The sequence below is a fragment of the Bubalus bubalis genome, chromosome 3, assembly GCF_019923935.1.
Source record: "Bubalus bubalis isolate 160015118507 breed Murrah chromosome 3, NDDB_SH_1, whole genome shotgun sequence".
Lineage (NCBI taxonomy): Eukaryota > Metazoa > Chordata > Mammalia > Artiodactyla > Bovidae > Bubalus > Bubalus bubalis.
The window spans coordinates 19,840,853-19,849,050 of NC_059159.1; the positions used below are offsets into that span (position 1 = coordinate 19,840,853).

The 8,198-nt window shown below is 44.0% G+C and overlaps 1 non-coding gene across 1 annotated transcript; it reads right to left on the reverse strand.

The window, feature by feature from the left end:
- Positions 1-941: 941 nt before the first annotated feature.
- LOC112584182 lies at positions 942-1,132 on the reverse strand. The gene has a single exon (XR_003108521.2). It is a non-coding gene; the product is annotated as a U2 spliceosomal RNA (small nuclear RNA).
- Positions 1,133-8,198: the final 7,066 nt, after the last annotated feature.

Consider the following 8,198-nt stretch of genomic DNA (forward strand, 5'->3'; position numbering starts at 1 on the left):
AGAGAAGACTCTTGAGAGTCCCTTGGACTACAAGGAGATCCAACTAGTCCATTCTAAAGGAGATCAGACCTGGGTGTTCATTGGAAGGACTGATGTTGAAGCTGAAACTCCAATACTTTGGCCATCTGATGCGAAGTTGACTCATTTGAAAAGAACCTGATGCTGGGAAAGATTGAAGGCGGGAAGAGAAGGGGATGACAGAGGATGAAATGGTTGGATGGCATCACCAAGTCTATGGACATGAGTTTGGGTAAACTCCGGGAGTTGGTAATGGACAGGGAGGCTTGTATGCTGCAGTTCATGGGGTCGCAAAGAGTCAGAAGGCCTGGTATGCTGCGGTTCATGGGGTCACAAAGAGTTAGACACAACTGAGCGACTGAACTGAACTGAGCTAGGAGACTATTGCAGCTGGTGCTCCACAGTAGGAACCCCTAAACATTGCTGCCTTTCTTGTTTTACTGTAGTATCACTTCTCACTAAGTTCACTGTGCTTTGTCAGATTTCTGATATGCCAGCACCTTCCCACTTTTTTTTTTTTTTTTCAAGAGTTCATACCATGGAAAAACGAGTCAATATGATATGTTACACTGCAGCCTGGACAATAAAAAATCACAAAAAGTTCTGTGGAATAAAAGTCTAAAGTAGAGAAACTGTTAGTTCATGTTTCAACCTTCTTAAAAAATAAATAAAAACCAACATTCAAAGTGTTTAGTTTACTACTACAATTTTTTTGAAGTATGATGAAGCCTGAAACTATTTACAAGGACGTAGTTTTAACAGGACTAACTTCGTCTCCTAAGTACTGAAAAGTAAAAGTGAAACTGCTCAGTCTAATCTGACTCTTTGCGATTCTGTGGACTGTAGCCTACCGTCTGAACCACCAGGGAAGTACTTTTTAGTCCCGTTTAAATCTAATTTTTATTACCAAAGATATTCCCCCGAAGGGGTGCACCATTCCTGGAAGTACTGCAATACCAAGTCGATGCGTGGAGTGGACGGAGCAAGCTCCTATTCCAACTCCCTGCTCCAAAAATCCATTTAATGTATTGTCCTCGGATAGAGGACGTATCAGATATTAAACTGATAAGAACAGATACTACACTTGATCTTAGCCAAAAGGCCGAGAAGCGATACCAAGTCACCCCCCGTCGCTGTCACCGTCCTGCTGTCGTGCATATTACAATCAGTGTGACCCGGGTCCCCACTCACTCCAGGTCTCCCTTCCTTTGCTTCGTGGACACTACTGTGAATGGTGCTGTACTGGACTCTCGTGCAAATTTTTTATTCTCACATTGTAGGAGAGAATTTATAACCTGCTGTAACTTTGTCATTCCCTGACGGAGGCGCCATTTCTAATTTGCATGCCCCGCCCTTTCTGCGAGGGTGGGTGTAGCCTTGCGGGTTGACAGCCAGCTTTTCTGCATGGTTTCTGCGCGCATGAGCGGAAGCTGGGCTGGGGCGGAGCTCTTCTTTGGCACTGGCTCAAGGGGAAAGGCAGGATTTGGAGGTGTTGAGGTTGGGCGAACCGAGGAGGGGTTCTGTGAAATTGACCAGCCGACTGGTCCGAGTACGAAAAAAGTCATCTGGTCTTCACTGTGAAAACAACAGGGTCCCACGGGTTGGCTCTGTCCAGCCATAAACCACTCGGAGGCTGGGACTCTGGGAGTGTCTGTCTACTGTCGCCTACCAGGGGCTATCGAGAGAACTTGAGACCTGAGATCTGGCCCTCTGAGTACTGCTGCTCTGTTGTCAGAATCCCCACCCTGCCCCGGCTGCAGGCCCCTAGGGCAAACCCCTTAACCTCCAGAGCTCTAATTCCCCAGAGAGGTGGAAACCTTAAAGCCTATCTTGTGGGGTTGTTGTTCTGTCGCTCAGATCAGATCAGATCAGTCGCTCAGTCGTGTCCGACTCTTTGAGACCCCATGAATCGCAGCACGCCAGGCCTCCCTGACCATCACCAACTCCCGGAGTTCACTCAAACTCACATCCATCGAGTCAGTGATGCCATCCAGCCATCTCATCCTCTGTCGTCCCCTTCACCTCCTGCCCCCAATCCCTCCCAGCATCAGAGTCTTTTTCAATGAGTCAACTCTTCACATGAGGTGGCCAAAGTACTGGAGTTTCAGCTTTAGCATCATTCCTTCCAAAGAAAGCCCAGGGCTGATCTCCTTCAGAATGGACTGGTTGGATCTCCTTGCAGTCCAAGGGACTCTCAAGAGTCTTCTCCAACACCACAGTTCAAAAGCATCAATTCTTTGGCGCTCAGCCTTCTTCACAGTCCAACTCTCACATCCATACATGACCATAGGAAAAACCATAGCCTTGACTAGATGAACCTTTGTTGGCAAAGTAATGTCTCTGCTTTGGAATATGCTATCTAGGTTGGTCATAACTTTCCTTCCAAGGAGTAAGCGTCTTTTAATTTCATGGCTGCAGTCACCATCTGTAGTGATTTTGGAGCCCAGAAAAATAAAGTCTGACACTGTTTCCACTGTTTCCCCACCTATTTCCCATGAAGTGGTGGGGCCGGATCTTCGTTTTCTGAATGTTGAGCTTTAAGCCAACTTTTTCACTCTCCACTTTCACTTTCATCAAGAGGCTTTTGAGTTCCTCTTCACTTTCTGCCACAAGGGTGGTGTCATCTGCATATCTGAGGTTATTGATATTTCTCCCCGCAATCTTGATTCCAGCTTGTGTTTCTTCCAGTCCAGCGTTTCTCATGATGTACTCTGCATATAAGTTAAATAAACAGGGTGACAATATACAGCCTTGACGAACTCCTTTTCCTATTTGGAACCAGTCTGTTGTTCCATGTCCAGTTCTAACTGTTGCTTCCTGACCTGCATACAAATTTCTCAAGAGGCAGATCAGGTGGTCTGGTATTCCCACGTCTTTCATAATTTTCCACAGTTTATTGTGACAAAGTCAATAAAGCAGAAATAGATGTTTTTCTGGAACTCTCTTGCTTTTTCCATGATCCAGCGGATGCTGGCAATTTGATCTCTGGTTCCTCTGCCTTTTCTAAAACCAGCTTGACCATCAGGAAGTTCACGGTTCACATATTGCTGAAGCCTGGCTTGGAGAATTTTGAGCATTACTTTACTAGTGTGTGAAATGAGTGCAATTGAGCAGTAGTTTGAGCATTCTTTGGCATTGCCTTTCTTTGGGATTGGAATGAAAACTGACCTTTTCCAGTCCTGTGGCCACTGCTGAGTTTTCCAAATTTGCTGGCATATTGAGTGCAGCACTTCCACAGCATCATCTTTCAGGATTTGGAATAGCTCAACTGGAATTCCATCACCTCCACTAGCTTTGTTCGTAGTGATGCTTTCTAAGGCCCACTTGACTTCACATTCCAGGATGTCTGGCTCTAGGTCAGTGATCACACCATCGTGATTATCTGGGTCGTGAAGATCTTTTTTGTACAGTTCTTCTGTGTATTCTTGCTACCTCTTCTTAATATCTTCTGCTTCTGTTAGGTCCATACCATTTCTGTCCTTTATCGAGCTCATCTTTGCATGAAATGTTCCTTTGGTATCTCTGATTTTCTTGAAGAGATCCCTAGTCTTTCCCATTCTGTTGTTTTCCTCTATTTTTTTTGCATTGATTGCTGAAGAAGGCTTTCTTATCTCTTCTTGCTATTCTTTGGAACTCTGCATTCAGATATTTATATCTTTCCTTTTCTCCTTTGCTTTTCGTTTCTCTTCTTTTCACAGCTATTTGTAAGGCCTCCCCAGACAGCCATTTTGCTTTTTTGAATTTCTTTTCTATGGGAATGGTCTTGATCCCTGTCTCCTGTACAATGTCACGAACCTCATTCCATAGTTCATCAGGCACTCTATCTATCAGATCTAGGCCCTTAAATCTATTTCTCACTTCCCCTGTATAATCATAAGGGATTTGATTTAGGTCATACCTGAATGGTCTAGTGGTTTTCCCTACTTTCTTCAATTTCAGTCTGAATTTGGCAATAAGGAGTTCATGGTCTGAGCCACAGTCAGCTCCTGGTCTTGTTTTTGCTGACTGTATAGAGCTTCTCCATCTTTGGCTGCAAAGAATATAGTCAATCTGATTTCGGTGTTGACCATCTGGTGATGTCCATGTATAGAGTCTTCTCTTGTGTTGTTGGAAGAGGGTGTTTGTTATGACCAGTGCATTTTCTTGGCAAAACTCTATTAGTCTTTGCCCTGCTTCATTCCGTATTCCAAGGCCAAATTTGCCTGTTACTCCAGGTGTTTCTTGACTTCCTACTTTTGCATTCCAGTCCCCTATAATGAAAAGGACATCTTTTTTGGGTGTTAGTTCTAAAAGGTCTCGTAGGTCTTCATAGAACCGTTCAACTTCAGCTTCTTCAGCGTTACTGGTTCAGTCGCTCAGTCGTGTCCAACTCTTTGCGACCCCATGGACTGCAGCACGCCAGGCTTCCCTGGCCTTCACCATCTCCTGGAGCTTGCCCAGATGCATGTCCATTGAGTCGGTGATGCCATCCAACCATCTCACCCTCTGTCGTCACGTTCTTCTGCCTTCACTCTTTCCCAGCATCGGGTTCTTTTCTAATGAGTTGGCTCCTTACATCAGGTGGCCAAAGTATCAGAGCTTCAGTATCAGTCCTTCCAATGAATATTCAGGATTGATTTCCTTTAGTATTGACTGGTTTTGATCTCTTTGCAGTCCAAGGGACTCCCAAGAGTCTTCTCCAACACCACAGTACAAAAACATCAATTCTTTGGCGGTCAGCCATCATTATGGTCCAACTTGCACATCCATACATGACTACAAAGCATAGCTTTGACTAGATGGACCTTTGTTGGCAAAGTAATGTCTCTGCTTTTTAATACACTGTCTAGGTTTGTCATAGCTTTTCTTCCAAGGAGCAAGTGTCTTAATTTCATGGCTGCAGTCACCATCTGCGGTGATTTTGGAGCCCAAGAAAAGTCTATCACTGTTTCCACTGTTTCTCCACCTATTTGCCATGAAGTGATGGGACCAGATGCTATTGATCTTAGTTTTTTGAATGCTGAGTTTTAAGCTAGTGTTTTCACTCTCCTCTTTCATCTTCATCAAGCGACTCTTTAGTTCCTCTTCATTTTCTGCCATCAGAGTAGTGTCACCTGTTTATCTTAAGTTATTGATGTTTCTCCTGGCAATCTTGAATCCAACTTGAGGGCATACAAAGGGAGCTAAGAAGGCGACCTTGGTTTAATAATCTAGAATGTGGATCCTGGTGTCCAATCAATGAGGTTCCAATGAAGGGGGCATAGCTGTGACACTGGAACAACTGAGCAACTGTATCGCAGAGAGACAACGCAATAAGAAACATTGTTTGGGCCAAGGTTTGCACTGTTTTCCTTACATCAGACTTTCAAAGTTTACCTACAGATGGATTGGTTGAGACAGAGAGGTTAAGCAGCTCTGCCTAAGACCACACAGGGGAAGAGGAGAAATCTGTCTGAAGCCAAGAGTATGGGACCTAGAAAAGGGCAAAGAAAGAGCCATTCTTGTGTGTCCAGCCCAGTATAAGAGTAAGTGTTGCTCAGCCTGACACACAGGTATTCTGTAGAGAGATAAGAACAAGCTGTCTGGTGCAGCAGTTAAGAGCAGAGACTTGGAACACTTGGCCTCTAATCCCTGTTTACCTGTTAATAATCACATGGCCTAGTCATGACTTGACCTCCTCTTAACCCTCTGTCTTCAATATATTATCTGTAAATTGGAGATAATGAGATGAGAAATTACTAGACATAATCTTAGGAATTATGAGAATGCCTGGCATATAGTTAACATGTAAGAACAAGCATTAGGGAAAATATCTCAGGCAAGTCACTTCTCTGTAGCTTAGCCTCTTCATCTAGAAAATGAGAATATTAACATGTAATCCTGTGCTTAATCTTCCCTCACTCACCCAGGGCCCCTACTCTCCCTTACCTGGTTTTATTTTACTCCATAGCATGTATCACCTGACATTTTATACATTTATATGTTGCTTTTAGCCTAATAGTATGTAAGCTGCAGAACAGAGACCTTTGTCTGTTTTATCCACATTTATATCCTCAATCTTTAGAATAAGGTCTGGCATATACTAGGCACTTAGTATATTTTGCCTAAGTAAATAAATGCATAAATATTAAATAATGCAATTTGTACAAATAGAAAGAGATCAGCAAACCTCCCAGCTTGTAGTAATTATTATGATATTGTGTTTCACTACATTTCTGCTTGCTTCCATGTTTATCAGGCCATCTTGTGTTCATTAGTTAAGATTCCTATGTGTTTTGATCTTTGGAATGGGGTGCCTTGGGTTGAAGACATGCATGGTCTGTGATTGCAAAGGAGTATCTCCCTTTGTAAATGAATGAGCCTTCTGGTTCATGCACCACCTTCTCGTGAGTTTGGTTAATGTGAGTCAGTGCCCCTCAGCCAGATCACATCCATGTGTACAGACCAAAGTGCCTATAAAAATACAGGCAACATCTTGGGTGTGGCTGACTGGCGAACCCTTGTCCAAGTGTCCTCCAGTCTCACTATGGACCCAGTTATCATTGATGCCAGGGAGTTGAAAATGGTAAATGAGAACAGAGACTGGAAGAGCACAGGCAGACTTCTCAACCAGTGCCTGTTTCCCACAGCTTTGTCCAACCATGTTATCAAACTTTTGCATACTATCCAATGTTATCTCTTACTGTGAGCAAGCTTGTACAATTTTTCATTTGCTTGAGATTCATTATTATTTTCTGTGAATTGAGTGTTCATATCCTTTGCACACTATCCTTTGAATTGTTGATATTTTTGCATTTCCATCTCTAACCTACTTTACGTGTGTCTTAGTACTTGAATTCAGATATAGATCTGGCTTTACTTTTTCTGGATGGCTACCCAGTTGTCCCAACATCATATATAAAATAGTCCATCTCCTCATCAGTTTCAGATGCCGTCTTTTTTTTTTGTCTTTTGGCCATGCCCCGTGGCATGAGGGAATCTTAGTTCCCTGATGAGGGATTGAATCCATGCCCCCTGAATTGGAAGCTTGGAATCTTAACCAGTGGACTGCCACAGAAATCCCTCAGATGCCACCTTTATCATATTAAAAAGTCTATATGCAATACTTCCCTGGCAGTCCAGTGGTTTAGAACCTCCCTTCCAATGCAGGGGACAGGGATTCAGTTCCTGGTCAGAGAACTAAGAGCCCATATGTTATGGGGCAATTAAGCCTCTGCACCACAACGAAGACTCAGAGCAGCAAAAAAAAAAAAAAAAAAAAAAAAAAAAAAGTCTGTATGTGTCTATTTCTGGACTTCTCTTTAAAAAAGAAAAAAAAAAAACTTTGTGATATCCTGTTTTTAAGATTCTTGGTTGAACTGATTCTTCGGTATCACACCTACTCTGTGCATGCCACTGTGTGGGTCCTGGGATCACACAGGTGAATATGACCTTTCTCCTGTGGTCAGCAAGGGGCACCTGCCCGTGTTCTGCCATTCCTCCTCTGGCTGCCACTCTACCACGTCCACTGCTCTTTGCTGCCATGGAAGCCCGTGACAATCAGATAAGGTCTGCCCACGCCAAGGCAGCCAACTTTGAATGCTGCTGAGTGTTCCATTCCTGGGCATCAGAAGTCTGCCTGGCCCCTGCCAGCTGGGGAGGACACCTCTTCAAGTCCAGGCTCACTGTGTCTGTTTTTCCTGGCCCTGCAGCAGCCCTGCCTTCACCTCAATTTTGACCCGGTCCTTTTGGATGGCTCCATCAGGTTCTTTTCATCACTTGTCAGCTTCCACAACTAGTTGAAGAGACCTGGAGGGAAATACCATCTTGTTTTCTCCTGATCTTCTCTCCCTTCTGTCTGGCCCTATCCTCTTACCCTCAGTTCTCTCCTCCTCCTTTTTCCCAGTCATAGAACAAAAAGCTTTCACTTTTATGACTCGCAACAGAACTGGATCCTTCTGTCTTTGCAGTGGGAAAAGGAGATTGTTTTTCCCAGCAACACGACCAGGGTGTGCATGGACCAGCAGAATGTCTGCTCCTCACCCCACATCCTGAATGTGCTGGGGATCCTGCACACAGTAAGTGTTTGTGTACTAGAGAGCCAGTTTCCTGTCCAACTAGACTGGATCCATAAAACTTGGGCTCAACCAACAGCTGGGCTTTGCAAAACTTGCCTGGCATTATTGAGCCTCAGTGAGTATCTCCAAATACCCACATTTCCT